Source organism: Schistocerca nitens, chromosome 5 (assembly GCF_023898315.1).
Source record: "Schistocerca nitens isolate TAMUIC-IGC-003100 chromosome 5, iqSchNite1.1, whole genome shotgun sequence".
Classification (NCBI taxonomy): domain Eukaryota; kingdom Metazoa; phylum Arthropoda; class Insecta; order Orthoptera; family Acrididae; genus Schistocerca; species Schistocerca nitens.
The window spans coordinates 709,718,902-709,735,478 of NC_064618.1; positions in this window are offsets into that span (position 1 = coordinate 709,718,902).

Here is a 16,577-nt window from a genome sequence, read left to right on the forward strand (position 1 = left end):
AGGTTGTATGGATGTGTTTCACCTAAAGTGAAAACAATTAAAAAATGGTATCTTAAGTTTCTGGCAACTCAGAGAGTTCTGAAACACTCTGGCGGTGCACGTCGTAGTGTTTTAGAAGAGACAGTGGAGGACATCAGATAAGCGTTTCTCAGAAGTGCAGCTACGTCAATTCAGTAGGCATTTAGGCAACTCAATGTACCTCGAGCAACACTGCATCGTGCAGTGCACCAACATCATCGGTTATATGTAAAGTGCAAATTTGCAAAATCTGAAGCCGAACGACAAACCATGCCGACAACCATTTCCTACATACATGCTGCAGCGTATTGACATGAATGCCGGCTTTCTGGAAAGATGTTTATTTTCAGATGATGCAACCCTCCATGTATCAGGAACGGTTAATCGGCAGAATATTCTTATTTGGGGCTCGCAATATCTGCACGCAATCCCTGACGATATTTGTGACAGCCCTGAACTGAACGCCTGATGTGGACTAATGTGCTGCAGGATTTTTGGACCGTTCTACTTCGCAGAAAGTACAGTGAATGGGTCAGAGTATCTTGACATGTTGGGGCAGTCCATACACCCTCAGATACAAACAAGATTTGCAACCCATCATCATCATCATCTTTCAATAAGATGAAGCTTCGCCTTATTGGTCAACGGCTCTTCGCAACTTTCTCGATACGAAATTTCCAAATCGCTGGACCGTACGCGGAGTACGTACTGCCTGGCCACCAACGTTCCCCCAACATTATCTCGCTGGATTTCTTCTTCTGGAGATTCGTGAAGGACCTCGTGTATGCGACTAAAGTGGGCGATATCACTATGTTAAGACGCCGTATCACTGATGTAATTCCTACCGTGACAAAGGACACACTACGAAGAACACGCTAAGAAATTGAACACAGACTCGATATTCTTCTTGCTACAAACGGTTCGGATGTAGAGGTGTACTGATGATTAATAAGTAAGTTCTTGGATATTCTCTGGTGTATGGTGCAATGTCATTATCATATCTACTGTAGTTTTTTTCCTGGGCATTTGAAATGTGGAAATTTGAGACGGGCACCTTGTATATCACAGATTGTGGACAGATGGGACAGAACCTTCTTCAACAACATTCACAGTTTCTTTCAGAAAACTGAAAAAATGGAAGCCTCCATAAACTTTTATTTATCCACTTTATAAATAGCGTATTATTTAACATATTTTAAAGAAATTACCAGAAACCTTCATGTGTCATCGCATAAACCAACGTATTCATTCTTGACGGTTGTATCCCGATAGGCTCGATAATTTTGAGTATTACTTTTTCCGTTACGTACTGCAGAAAATGCTTCCTCAGACAAGTATTTAGTGGGCACGTGGTTTTCATCTTTTAATACTTCCATCGATACAGCAACGGAGGTTAAAATTTCGCAATAAGTTTCTCTTTCAACATTCCCTTTACAGGTTCGTTTGTATACCACTCCATTAAACACCTATGCTCCGTGTGAGTGTGTTCTTACGCATCCCTGCAAACGACAGTGAACTGACACCTATTTCCTCAAGTATTACAAGCAGTACTCACCGCTAACTAGCGAGAGAAGAAATGAAACATTTGAATATATTTGCTAACGTATCTGATTGGTACGACAGTCCCATATTCTTTATGAAGTTACGTTTTCGTCAGACGACCATCGGTGTATTTGTTGAATTTTATTCTAAAATCCATACCGGTGAAGTACCTGTAAGACATCTGAAATAGTCTTTATGTGTCTTGGCACAAGTGTTCCAGTCTCAAATCACTCCCCAAACTCGCGACCTCTGAATGGAGCACAGTAGGTGTCCTCCTCGCGGCGTTGTACGAACTCAGTTCGAGTGGGATTGAGCATTCGTTAGTTGGTCCATTGTGTGCAGTAACATTATGGTATGATGTAAGATTATAGCACATGTGCCAAGACCCTTCAAAATCAATTAAAATGGTTTATCTTCCAAAATTCACTGATCAGTAAAGTTTGACGTTAACTCCTTAGTAGTTTTATTTTATCTATGCTGGATCTTATTGAATCCCGTTACTGTTATTCGATGAAAAATTGTTAAGGAAGAACACAACTAGCCATATAAACTTTTAGGAAAGTTTATTTACTGCAATGACCGGCTTTGGCCCATTATAGACATCTTCAAACTGCTGGTCTTGTATCATTTAGTATTGTCAGAATCGTTAGCAGCATGTCACTTCCTCCTGTGATGTTCAAGAATATTCAAGTAGTTAGCGCCACTTACGCGCTGTATGGATGACTTGTATAGTATAAAGTGCGTCAGTGTGCATGCAATTGAAAATGTACAAGATGTGTGACTCACGCTCACTTATATTTGTTCTAGTGATCGGGCTTTTATCTCGTTTTCCACATTACGCATTTCTGGAAGGAAGCACAGAGTAATCAGATGTAAACAACACGCACATATTACACAATAAACTGTTGCACACGAACATTTCACCATATTCTTTATGACAGTTCCGGCTTGTGGCTTAACTTCATATCGATTATCGAAGCAAATTCGATCACGACACCCAACAACAAACTTTGATCCTAACTTACATTTGTATGGGGGCGACCAAGAAGCTTCCGTTCGGAGGCCGTACAGTCCACAGTCGGCATGCCAATCAGGCAAAATCGCCCCGAGTATCGACGCAATCATTCCGCCGAGGCATCAGGTTAAAGACACCCGTTTGGTAAGACACCGTGTACTGCCGCGTAAAGAAGTCCGTAACTGCCTACTGCACATTCTCGTCCAACAGGAATCGTCGACGCTTCAAGTACTTTTTTAAGGGACTGAAGGTGGGGAGGGATCAGAACCGGGTGGGTGCTCGAGTACTTCGAACTTGAGTTGGCGTAATGGATGAGGCTGGCCTACCAGATTTACTGGAGTTTTGTGTCGAATCGCAACCAGGACGGAACTTGGCGTACCATTCCACAGAAGTGGTTGTCGACAGATATGCTACCTCATACATATTTTTCATTCTCCAGTGGATGTCTACCGATCTTTGTCAAGGTTTTGACGCGTTTGATAATAACGTCGTCACAGTTCACATTTCCCCATTTACGGCACGCACGTCGGAAAGGCTCTATCCCACTCTAATCCATTGCCTACATGTCGCTGCTTATATACCCAAATTGAAGTCGCGCTACGATGCATTTACGCTGCAGCACCGCACTCAAACGGAAACTTTTTGATCTGAAATTGTTTTTTAGGATACCTGCACGAAACCCAAATTTCGTATGTTGAAACCGGTTAAGTTCTTCACCCCATACCATTAATTGAACAACTATAACAACTGAAGACCACAACAATATAACTGGTTTCACAGGAGACCAACCCATTTGCCTAATTCCAAAATTATTTCTCGTATTGACAAAGAAAGCTAATGTGCATTATTATATTTCAATTAAACGACATTTTTGTGAAATAACTTGCATTCAATTGATGCTAGAGGGCAAAAGATAAATGTTTTACACATACAGCTGTAACCCGAACGTATCACCTCAATTAATATTAGTACAATTATTATTATTTTCTATTATTCCCATTTAAAGAGAGCGTTTGAACTTGAATTCCTTTATGATAATTGTTTATGTTTTTTCTGAGCCCAAATTTTCTTCATGTGTTCACTGTGTTGTTTCTTTCGCTCCGCTGACCATTTGCATCCTGGTCTCTTCTGTGTTGTGGTGTCAAATTTATGTTTTTTGACGATGTTCCTGAATTCAGTTCTATTTTCTGCATCGTTTAACGTTGTGTTTGCTTGTCTGAGGTCCTCTTCAACTTCTTTTATCCATTTTGTTTTTCCCCTGCCTGAGTTGATAACTTTAAGAATTCGCTTTGAAATTCTGTTTTCATTCATCCTAAGGATATGTCCGTAGAACTGCATTCTTCTTTTCCTTATTGTATCCGTAATCTAGTTCTAATATTAGTACAATATTAACTATGATATTAAATTCTCAATAACTCTAGCAATATCACAGACTCGTAAAATCTAAGACCAGTTTTGGAATCAGCACGAAAATTCCCTTAAAATAGGACACTACAAATCAATTTCCTGGTTTTAAATTTCGTACATAGTAGGTTTATTTTATTTTGCTAAGGTGTCAGAAAGGTTTATGAAAATAATGGTGGTGAAGTTTAGCTGCTACAACATTAATATACATTCAAACTAATTAATATAGACAGGAAAATTATTTTAAGCTAGTACTCATGTAACAGCGCTCGTCTTCATGCAGTGTAACTCTTGGGAGACGGATGTCTATAAACAGATTTCAGAGAGACGCCAAAAGGCAAATCAGAGTGAGTTTTTGATGTGGTAGGTCGTGAAGATCTTCAATACTTTAAATTTCTGTGAATACTACCTAAAGTAGGTTGCCAACAGTGAAAAAATATGTCCACAATATCTACAGCGAAATTCTTTTGTGAGTTATGTTTACACAATAAATATTGTGGTTTGAAGACACATGATGACTTATTAGTATTTACATGGGATTTACTAAGAAAAACCTGACACCAAAAGTGAACTCTGGAACCAGAAACATGGAATTTAATTTAAGCCACTGTAATTTACCACATGACACTAATGAAATAGAAAAGTTAGAGCTGTCGTTTCACTGAATGGAAACTCAATATATTTTTATCGACCCCAAGCACAGAAAACTTCGAACATACTTCATACGTAATGATTTTGATTAGAAACAAATTACTCACAGAGCAAAAATATACCTATTTCGTGACTTGCAACGATCTCAACTACCTAACGTTCAGCTTAGATTGTGAGCGGAAGCTGTGCGGTAACAAATAACAAAGACATCGTATCTACACGACTGGTCTTATAAGTACTACAAGGCCAACTGTTTAAAAGACAGTGTAATAAAACAAGTGTAGTTATCTGAACATGGGCATAAGAGGTCCAAATGGATCATTACAGTAAAATAAAGTTTTTTAAAAGTATTTGTGGCTGGTTGTGTTTACTTTTGACAATCCTTAATCCCCTACAGTTATCTGACAAAAATATTGCCGTTTCGAAAACTAATTGTACCAGTAGTTGTCAGAGCAGTATTTAAGATTAATCTCTCCCCCCCCCCCCCCCCTCCCTCACTGCGCCTCTGTCAGCAGCCGTGGCTGTTGTTCATTATTACAAAATTTAAGTAAACGTGCTTCTTAGTAACCTGTAAATACGCTATCTGATCGAAAGTATCAGTACGCCCCTACGTAACACGGAATTGACCATTAGATGTCAATGGAGGGCGCCCAGACAGTATAGAAGTAGGCGGGGAGTATTGTCCATCAAAATAACGAGTAACAACAAATTATTATTTTCCATCTTACTTTTTTATTTCTAAATGTTTACCTCAAATAACTTGTACCAATAATTTTTTTCATAATTTCTATTTATTATTTCTAATCTCTATTTTAATTTTTATATTTTTTTACTTTCTAGTTTCAAATATTTTCCTTTTCTGTCCTTTTTTGTCCGTAGTGACAGCGGAATGGGTCGCTACGGACTAGAGAACTAAGTGACTTCCAACGAGGAGTAGTCAGTGGATGTCACAAGAGTAAGGAATCAATCAGGAACGTTTCAACCCTTCTGAAGCTGCCTGTGTCGATTGTTCATGATGTGATATGAAATGGAGGAGCACGTAAGGACAGTAGTAGCGATGATAAACGGTCGTCTATTGGGGCAATTTTAGGTTCAAATGGCTTTGAACACTATGGGACTTAACTTCTGAGGTCATCAGTCCCCTAGAACTTAGAACTACTTAAACCTAACTAACCTAAGGACATCACACACATCCATGCCCGAGGCAGGATTCGAACCTGCGACCGTAGCTGTCGCGCAGTTCCAGACTGTTGCGCCTAGAACCGCTCGGTCACTCTGTCCGGCGCAATTTTAGGAAAGTGTGGTTATCTGTAAAGGAGACCGCGTAAAGAACAGCAGTGCGACCCGCTCTTGAGTACTGTTCGACTGTTTTGGGTCTCCACCACTATGTGATTGTGAAGTGAAAACGTGAGGGAACAGGACCGTTGAGCACTGCGGAGGGTGGTTGCAAAAAAATCGCACAAAATCAGCTGAAGGAGTCACTCTTGAGTTCGTAAGTGCTACCAGCAGCCCAGCGCGTGCCTGTGCACTGCGGCTGAAAAAGAACAGGACACAAAGGTACACCAGCTTCTCAAGAGCCACAAATTTCCGTGCTCAAAGCTAAGCGAAGCCTGAAGTGTTGTAAAGAGCGACGCCACTGTACAGTAAACGACTGTAAATGAGTGATATGGAGTGATAGATCACACTATACTCTGTGGCAATCCTATGGGAGAGTCTGGGTTTGGCGAATTTCCAGAGGACGTTAACTGTTAGCTGCCATCGTGCATTGTATCAACAGTGAAGTACGGAGAAGGTGGTATTACGGTAAGGGTGTGATTTTTGTGGTTCGGTTGTGGTCCCCTTATTGTCATAGAACAGCATCTGTGAGGTAATGGTTGGCAGACAATAACTTTCCTGAAATGGACTTGCCTGCCCAGAGAGTTGACGTGAACCTAATGGAACATCTTTGGGATGAGTCAGAATGTCGACTTCACTGCATATCGCAGCGTCCAACATCACTAAGTTCTTTGATTTCGGCCCTTGAGGAAGAATGGTCTGCCTTCTCCACAGATATTCACACACGGCACTGACAGTGCCCGAGACATCATAAAGGCGATCGCTGGACACATCCCATATCAATGTCCAATGTGAGTACTTTCGATTATGTCTGCAAACTAATTCGTTCCACATCATTTCCACAAAATGTTTACATATGACACACAGAGCATGTAACTACGTGCTGCTGGTCTAGATGAAAAAGTGAAGCAGCCATCAAACCGAATATATTGTGCCACCGTAGTTTTTCGATGCTCAGCGGTCGCTGTAAAGTAACTGTAGGATTAGGCTCCTTGACCACCTTGAAGCCGCACGCTGTGGACACGCCGACACGGGCTGGGGGTGCAAGTTGCAGTCTGCCGCAAGAGCGAAGCCGTGGCAGGGAGGACTGAGCAGGGGCAGGGGCAGCGGCAGCGGCAGGGGAAGCGAGCGCGCGGCAGCGTGGCCGATAGCAACTCGGCCGCCGGCTGCCTGGTTGGTGGGCAGCAGCAGCAATAAAGAGTTCATTACGAGGGCAGATGCGGTATTGTGCTGCGGCTCGAGAGCTCTCGCAACTGGCGCCGCGCGCAGGGCTGTCCAGGGCCGCACCGTAGCGCGGCTAGCGCCGCTCGCCAGCGGCCGTCCTGTACACAGTTAACCGTCTACGTACAGTTGCAATTGCTTCTCAAGTTCGTTCTTTATCGTCACTTATGGTGTTTGTGATCCACTGCCGGTATTTCATTTATTCACTTCACTGCTTAAGCGCAGCAGCAAATTAGCACTATCGTCAATCCTAAGGGTGCACTGAACACTATAGTATTTTACTATAGAAATTTATATACACTGCCGGAAAAAATAGTATACCTTTTAGATGTTGCCAGTTCACTTAAGATCTATTGTTGCAACCGTGTATATGGAGTAAATAAAATGATTACATTTACGGATCAGAAGCACAAGCTGTTCTGAGGTACCAGTTGTCGTACCATGCTGAAACACCCATATTAGTAAGAGGTGTTGCCTCCATGGGTGACAATGCAGGCGCTGACTCTGGCATCCAGTCGATCGTATAGATGGCGAATACTGTCCTAGAACACCCTGTGCCGTGCTTGCTCGACATGTTCACGTAGTTCTGTAACAATCGTTGGTTGACGAGTCGCACGAGTTGCTTCTCCTCCCACCATCTACTATCATATCCCATACGTGCTTGATTGGATACAAGTTCTGAGGTCGTGCTGGCCAGTGAAGTTACTACACGTCTTGCAGAGCACTTGAGTTTCACGGGCATTGTGTGCGCGAGCATCATTCTGTTGGAATCACACATCACCTTCCTGTTGCAAGAACGGCAAAAGGAGTTTAACAACATTATACACGTACCGGGCGCTGGTTAACGTCACCTACAGAACGAGGTTTGTACCTTATCGCAGTCCAGACCATAAGGTCTAGGGTGTCGTCATTGTGTCTTGGACGAATGCACTCTACGCGGCAGCGCTCACCAGGTCTGCGTGGTATGTGCGAAAGACCACCATTTGGGTGCAGACCGAATCTGCTTTCATCGCTGAAAACCAATGCGCGCCATTCCATCTTCCAAGTGATTCTATGCGGCAACATTCGTGCACGTCGATGTTGTAGCGTGAGTGGAAGTCGGGCTAGAGGAGTGTGTGCCCGTAGTCCAACTGCTAATAACCGGTTCGCAACAGTTCGTGTTGACACATCTGTGCTGTGGTAGATGTACAATCTGCCACTGCTGCGCATACAAAACGACGATCCTGGCTGACGTCTGTGCTGCATGGACGTCCAGAACCTCTTCCGCGGGTGAGAGAACTTCCACGTGACACTGATATCAGCATCGCTGCACAGACGCAGCACGTCCAACGTGTGTGGATATTCTCCGAAAGGGCCCCCCCTGCCACTCGGAAGGCTACAATCTGACCCCTTTCAAACTCGCTCAGATGGCTGCAGGAACTACGAGTGCGTCTCAGTGGCATGCCTGCTGGCTTCAGATGTTTGCATCACATCTGGTCTTCTGGCTGTGAGAATTCCATATTAAAGGGTAGACACAGATGGTGCTCTGGAAGCTATGCCACTATGCTATCTTTTTGCGGACGACAATGAAACTATTATCAGTACATCTGCTATCCCCCAGGTGGCATAAGCTGTCACACTATCAAAATCGAAATCGTCTTTCCAGGTGTAGGCCTACTAATTTTTTTCCGGCAGTGTATTTTGAGTGGTGTCCACTCTGATGTATACATTTATGGAGAAAAAGAGAGGGACGGTACCTCGATGTTTGCTTCAGGGTGAATGGACAAATATCGTCCGAACTCCTACGGGAATCAGGATTTGCGAGTAGAGAATTCAATGGACGGGGGACGCCGTCTTGCAGCGTGAAATAAGTTGGAAATCTGAGTCGGTCAGAGGCCGTGTCCGGATGGTCGAAGCGGTTACGGCAACCACTCATGAGAAGCGTTAAAGCATGGTTCGAGTTCCGCTCCGGCACAAATTATCAACTTTCGCCATTGCATTACTGCAATGAACTGCGTGGCTGGAAGACACGAATGTCCACCCGTCCCTTCACTTTCTTTCCCTATTCTCTACCTCAAATAAACTTTAGTACAGGTCCACTTAGGAATGGTATGCTCTTACCTTCATCCCTCTAACTGATGTATTCAACCAGAACAAGTTAAGCACTTTAACCAGATATATAATACCTGATTTATTTATCATTTGACTTGCCCATCTGCTGACAAATGCTACATACCTAGCAAAATAATTACATGGCGAACTTTTTTTTTTTTTAAAAAAAAGAACCCCTCACAAACTAGACTTCGTGTCATCGGTGTTCTGGGGATTAGACAATGGTCTCGGGCGTACTTTCCTGTCTTAGACCGCGGACTAGTTCCCAAAAATTGATTTCAATAAGTACGTAAGCACCTGGCATCACTGTCTGTATTTGTCAAATTTTATAAAATGCAGTCTCTGGAGAGAGGCTATTTGTTAATTAGTCGCAAATAGCAATTCGCTTGGTTGCCAATGTACGAGATGAGATAGCACTACTTGTTAATCTTTTGGGTGGACTGGTTATCTACGTAGTTACAATAACTTGCAGTTGACTATTCTCATTAGAACAGGAAATAAATGCACTTGCCGTAACGACTTCTAAATGCGTTCAGACAAAATCCCATTATATGCGGTAACTTGGATAACCGAGATTTAGATGAAGCTATACATATCCGATGTCTTTCATACGATCATATTCAAGAACACAGCCGAGTCATACGACCCGAAAATGTCTTCGTCTCCAATATGTTTTGGTAATTATTTTTTCTCCATTATCTTGACTCATCAATGACTCCAACTGTATATCAAAGTTAAGGAGATAGTATCTTAGCACAAGTAAGGCTTTTAGTTTGTTGTACACTAGCATTAGCTCCCACTCTATACGTATTACTAAGCTATGTTTTTTTTTTCTAAACTCTTCACCCAGAATTAGGAGCAACTTTCAACAGTTAAAGACAAACCAGCACCAAATCCAAGAAGCAAACCTGTTGAACTACTACCCATTGATATGTTTGGTAATGTACGGTTTAACTGCTCTCTTATCTCTACTCCAAAGCCTTTCTTAAAATAATTTTGGAGAAGGACAATTTCGATAGCTAATGTTATAGTAGCAAAGCTGTATTGTGTTAACAGCACTAATCGAAGTATTTAATTAAGTCGCCGTTCAATGTCACATGGTGTACGCCTGCATGGTGAATAAAATAAAACCAAGACAGAATTCAAGCTGAACGAATTTAGTAATTGTTAATGACGAGAAAAGGGCCCAATTAAATATCTAAGGTGGGAATTCATCTATCCAACTACCAGCTCGCTTGGTTCGAAAGACCATGGTTCACTACAACAGAGCACCACTAGAATAGACTGCTCTACGAATGAGAAATATTAACAAAACCGAGGTAGTTTAGAAAATTAACGAGAAATATGGCAAATTCATAGAATACTACGAATCGAGACCATATCAAGGAACATCACAATGATTCCGCTTCTCTAGTATAAAAGTTAACGATGATCGTTAGTAAACGGTAGATTGTAACTTGTCGATATTACTACTTACCTAATAATTATAATAGATTGCTGACATGTTACTTGGTATTACTAGATTGTAGCTTGTGGATTATGTTAACATTTGTAATCTGGAAATCTGGTCGTGCTGTTACGAACAGCATCGAGTTTCATCTGTGCCTACTTAAAAGTCACTGCATTCAGTGCATCTTCTCGTATACTCGAAGTTATTACTGAAAATTATCACCACAGTATCATAATACGTACCGAGGTCTCCTCACGCATAACTAGAAGAGCAGTCCAAAGCTATTTTTGAGCGTGAGGAACAAATAATGTCTATAACATATATACAGGGCATTCCAGAAGCAATGCTCAATGTTCAGGGTTATGACAAGAGCGATTATTCGTGGCAAACAAGTCTAGAAGACATGGACTCTGAAATGCATACCTTTAGAACTACAAGTGTTTGTTCGGTAGATGTGTTTCACAGTATCGAAGAGGAACAAGTGTTCATAGCCCTTAAAGTATGCATTTTAGAGCCTATGTTTGTAGATCCTTTGCTTCGAATTATTGTTTCTCATATCAGTGAATACTGGCCATTCCTCTAGGGACGTCCTGTAAATTCAAGAGCATTTATTTCATTTAATATCGCGTTGACTAGAGTTAGTTTTACTACCTGATTAGAACTGTATTAAGTTACTACAAGAACAGTATATGCAATATGATCGGAGTAGGCAAAGTATGTACGTTACTCCGACGCAAATTTTATTCCCTTACTATCCTAGAGGCTTCTCCGTTTACAGACAAGTCCGTATAACTTTATACGACAAATGAAGGAGGGCTGTAAATACTGGTGGAAGTTAACACATCCTCACACCTAAGAGTACCTACTACGGCATTATTAGACAACTACCAAGATATCTCCTTAGTCGGTCATTAAAATAATTTGAAGTTTCCTCCATTGTTAATAAAGCCTTCCAGATCATCATAATAAACTGTATCTGACGATGAAAACATTCTTTTATGAAACAGTCGCTGAAGACAAAATCTAAAGAAATTTTTCTTCGATATCCAAAGCTTTCGCCAAAATTAAAATTCGGCTGAATGCATATTCACCGCTTACTGATGCAAAGAAGCGAGCGCATTGTTCGCTCCCTGCTGCCAGCAATATTCTAATGTACTCGATCAAGCCGTCCATAATGGGAAGCGTAGGAGGCAAATGAATTCCGGTAACAGCTACGACGCACGCATACGGTCCACTTCGTTAATCAAAGCGTGCCGTGTGCCTCATCCCGCTCCAAATGAAACATCCGACCTCACTGTGATTATCAAAATACTAATGACGCGCAGAAAATGAAACTCGACCTTGGCTGCGACAGCGACCGGCAGCGGACTGTCCTTCGTTAGGCACGGCGTACGGCTCGGCCTGATTGCGGCGGCAGGCAAGTGTCGCGCCATCCGCTGCCAGCTTCTCCATATACGACACAGGCGCTGAGGCTGTCTTCTCAGGAAAAGACAGGTGCTCGGCTCACTTCAGAAGCATATACAGTTGGACAAAAATACACAACCACCGCGAGAAATGCTTGCTTGAACACAGATACAGACGCTAGCCAAGTCTACAGGTTGCGCTGTTGTATTTGAGCACGAACGGCAACTGTGCAAAGTTCTCAATATGTTGTAGGGGTCAGTCGTGGTCACAGCAGTGTAGGAAAAGTGCTGGTGCTCATATGGTGGGTGCTTCCGTAAGCAAGGTAGCGGAAGTGTTTGGTGTTTCAACATGCACCGCGTAGAGGGAAAGCGGGCAAACATCGTCCACTAAATCACAAATGGTGAAAAATGCGTATTGCGTGATCGTGACGGACGGTCACTGAATAGGATTATGGCGTGGAGTAAAAGGAAGACAGCTGCAAAAATCACTGCAGAACTGAAATTCGCACTTGCAAATCCTGCCACCACCAAAACAACACGAAGGAGGCCCCACAAACAGGGAATTTCAGGATGAGCTGGAATTCCAAAACCACACATCAGTGACACAAATACCTGTTAACAGGAAAAACATGGTGACGACGCCATAAAACATGCACTACGGAGCAACGGAAGTAAGTGATTTGGTCGGATGAGTCTTGTTTCATACTGTTTTCAGCTTCTGGCCCACTTTACGTCCCACAAGAGTGAAACATGGCGGGAGTTGGGTGATGATTTAGGCAGCCATATCGACGTATTCACGCGCTCCATGAATAGACTGCAAATTCGCATTATTGTTAAGGATTATGTAACAATTTTGGCTGATCAGGCCCACCCCATGGTACAATGTTTGTTCCCAAATGGTGATGCTGTGTTGCAAGAGACAGGGCACCTGTTTCCACAGATCGCATCTCCACTGGCTACCACAGCCACCGGATCTCAATATTATTGAGGCTTTGTGGTCTAATTTGGAGAGAAGGCTGCATGATCGCTATCCCCCTCCATCATCGTTACCCAAGCTTGCCCTTATTGTGCAGAAACAAACATGTAAGATTCCCTTTAAAACCACATATGGCCTGTATTTATCCATTCCGAGACGACTGGAAGCTATTTTAAATGCCAACGGGTTTCCTACTCCGTATTAGACACCGTAATGTATTGTGTTCTTGATGTTTCCATATTTCTGTCCAACCTGTACTTCCGCCGTAAATGCTCGGACCGCTCTTCGGCTACGTCTTCCGTATTATATCTTGATCTATGTCGCTATTTTCACCATTATGTTTTGTGAATGGTGTGGCTGCACGCTTAAGGGTTAGGTTGCAAATTCCGAAGTTCTTGTTTCGGCACCATCTTCTAAAAGCTACGTGGATAGGTGTCCATACAGTTCATACCAAAACGTCACAAAGATGATCCAGCTGTCATGAAGTCATTCATTATTTGAAATTCAATAGGTAATTAACTTAGGGGTGAGGACTGTAAGAAAGACAAAAAAAATCATTTATAGAACTATATTTGAAGCAATTGTCTCTCAATTTCTATACAACTTTTACTAGTGTTAATAGATTCGTACTTTCTGCGTTGAAATATGTCGACTGGTATCGTAAATTTCACCTTTGGGAACGCTTTTATTAAGCAAGGCAATAGTAGTATAGTGTGATTCAGACTTTATGTTGAGCTGTTATCAAGTATTTGAACCCTGACACATCCCAGTCTTAATGGTTCGAATAATTTCCTACTGGAACTGGCAAAATCCACGATCACACCCTCAGAACCACGCAGTCCTGATCGGCAGCGAACCAAGTCATTCACTCTAACACCGTATTTGAACGCGGCATATAACCAGCACACTCGCTCTCCCAGATAACGACTATTCAGCCGCTATTTTTCTTTCACGTAGCTTCTCAATAGCCGTTACGGTGCTCTGTGCACTCTGTCCCAGTCCTCCAACCAAACATCCCCTCTGCAGTACAGGGAATCGATCCCGGGTCCTCCGGATGTCTGTTAGACACACTTACCACTCCACCACGTATGTGGACTTCCTAGTAAAACTACGTTACTGACTAGTTTAAACTTTTGGAGCTACAGCAGACTTAGAATTTTTGCACGAATTTCATTTTCGTTTTATTCACTTTACATTCAGAAAAAGAACAATGTTTGGTCTGTATTCTGGAGTGAAGTTATAATTAAACTAGCTGACAAATCCGGCATGAGTCGGATATTCATTTTGCCAATTTTCCGTTAGAAGCGAAATCTTACATGTATTCCTCCAGTAGACTGAGTGTCAGATGGTCCCAGACAGTTTCTGTACGCTGGGTCCAGCTGCTTCACGTGTCTACAATGTGATTTCGTAAAACTCTCTATGCCATCGCCTCTTCATAGCTCTATAGATGGGTACTATTTTCGCCTACAGTCGTTAGCCCTTCACAGTTGAAAGCTTTCAAAAGCACTGCCAGGTGTTAGGTTCAAATGGCTTTGAGCACTATGGGACTTAACATCTGAGGTCATCAGTCCCCTAGACTTAGAACTATTTAAACCTAGCTAACCTAAGGACATTACACACATCCATGCCCGAGGCAGGATTCGAACCTGCGCCGTAGCAGTCGCGCGGTTCCGGACTGAAGCGCCTAGAACCACAGTGGCCGGCCCAGGTGTTAGAGATTTACTTAGATTGACTGTAGGGGTTTCTTAGTAGCGAAGAATAAATATATTAATACTTCATGCATGATGCGGCAATTTTTCACGAATCTCCGTGTTTACGACGTCAAATCTCTTGAATTATGTGTCGTACGATATATCTGTGTAGGCAAATTCAGCGGCATATATAGATACCGTCTGCGAAATATGCTGCGGACAGAGTTAATAGGAAAGAAATAATAAATTTATACGTCGAGCCTGACGCAGCAGTTTTTCATGCATCTAAGCGTTTATGACGTCATATCTCTTGAATTAAGTTAGGCAGGTGGCTCTTGCCCCTTCAGCGATTGTTGCCTAACAGTAACGTATCTATGTACCACGTATGTACCAAGTTTGGTTAAAGACGGCCCACTACAAGCGCGCTCGCACGCACACACGCGCGCGCGCGCACACACACACACACACACACACACACACACACACACACACACACACATTCACATTCTTCTACACTTATAATATGTATGGAAATATCCAAATTAAAAATGATTTTAAGGTAAGGAAAACTGAGATGCTACTAAGAAAATTGTCGCTTTGGCTGGAACATGGCGTCGTTGTTTGTCGGGTGTGGCGCTGGATAGCACGGATAATTGGCAGCTGACTGGAAGATAACTAAATGAAGTTCCGACAATATGTCTTCCAAATTACTTAAAGAGTTCCGTATCTGAATCGGTAAAAACGGATCACTTTGTTGTCAGTCCGTCCATCCGTTTGACTGTGTGACTGTTAAAAGCTCTTCTATTCAGGAGGGGTACATGTGTCAAGTTGAAATTTACAAATACTAAGGTCTACGGTCCCTTGGCGATGTCGTAAGTGTATGCTTCTAATTCAATGCAATCAAAAGACACGGCCATTTATGTCACATATTTTGATATTCGCAAACTCTCTCATCAAAACCAATAGGGTACTTCCCGTTGACATAGAATTATGAAATTTGGCAAGGTTTTACAGTACAACAAAAGGAAAAAAATTCGAAAATTTTTAATTTGTAATTAGATCACAAGAAAAACGTATTTCTTCTGTCATTTATTACCTGATTTCAACCTTACTATGAAAACGTTCTTGAAAGCCTTGAAACTCCCAGGACCGACATCTCGCCGACATCAGTGTCGAGAACAGGCAAGAATCATCGAGATCCTCGATTCGCAAAATAGATGAATTGTGTGTAAGTTTGTACGTAACCCTTAGTTCGCGAGTCCTGCACGCCAGCTTTTTATCGTTAAGTCTACAGACCGTTTCAGCCTCAACAACTAACAAATAAATTCCTAACTAAGAAACAGAGGACAAAATTATGAACCTTCTCTAATCCTAACAATATTCTCTACATTGCATCAAGTGAAAAGGAAGAACTAACAGTGCTAAGCCAGACAAAGAGGAATCAATAAAATTCTTACAGAAGAAGAGAAGAATTCAACTGCTGTTTAGAGAGGAGCTACTAATTTGGGGGCATATGATGGTAGAGAAATTAAAGGAGTTCGTTTGCTGTATGCGCTGTGCCACAAATAGGCGCTAATAGCGCTGGCATCGATCCTGAAGAGTATCTGCGACAGGCAGACGTAAACTGAAAGAATCTAAGAAAAGGAAGCTCTTCCTCCAATACCTACCGATTTATTTTGGTAATGGTCTAGTTACTTGCTGGCTTGCTTCATCTCTACGTATCCCCGCAATAGATATCGAGCATTTACCTGCACATTTGTTATTCCGTTAGGAAGTTGTA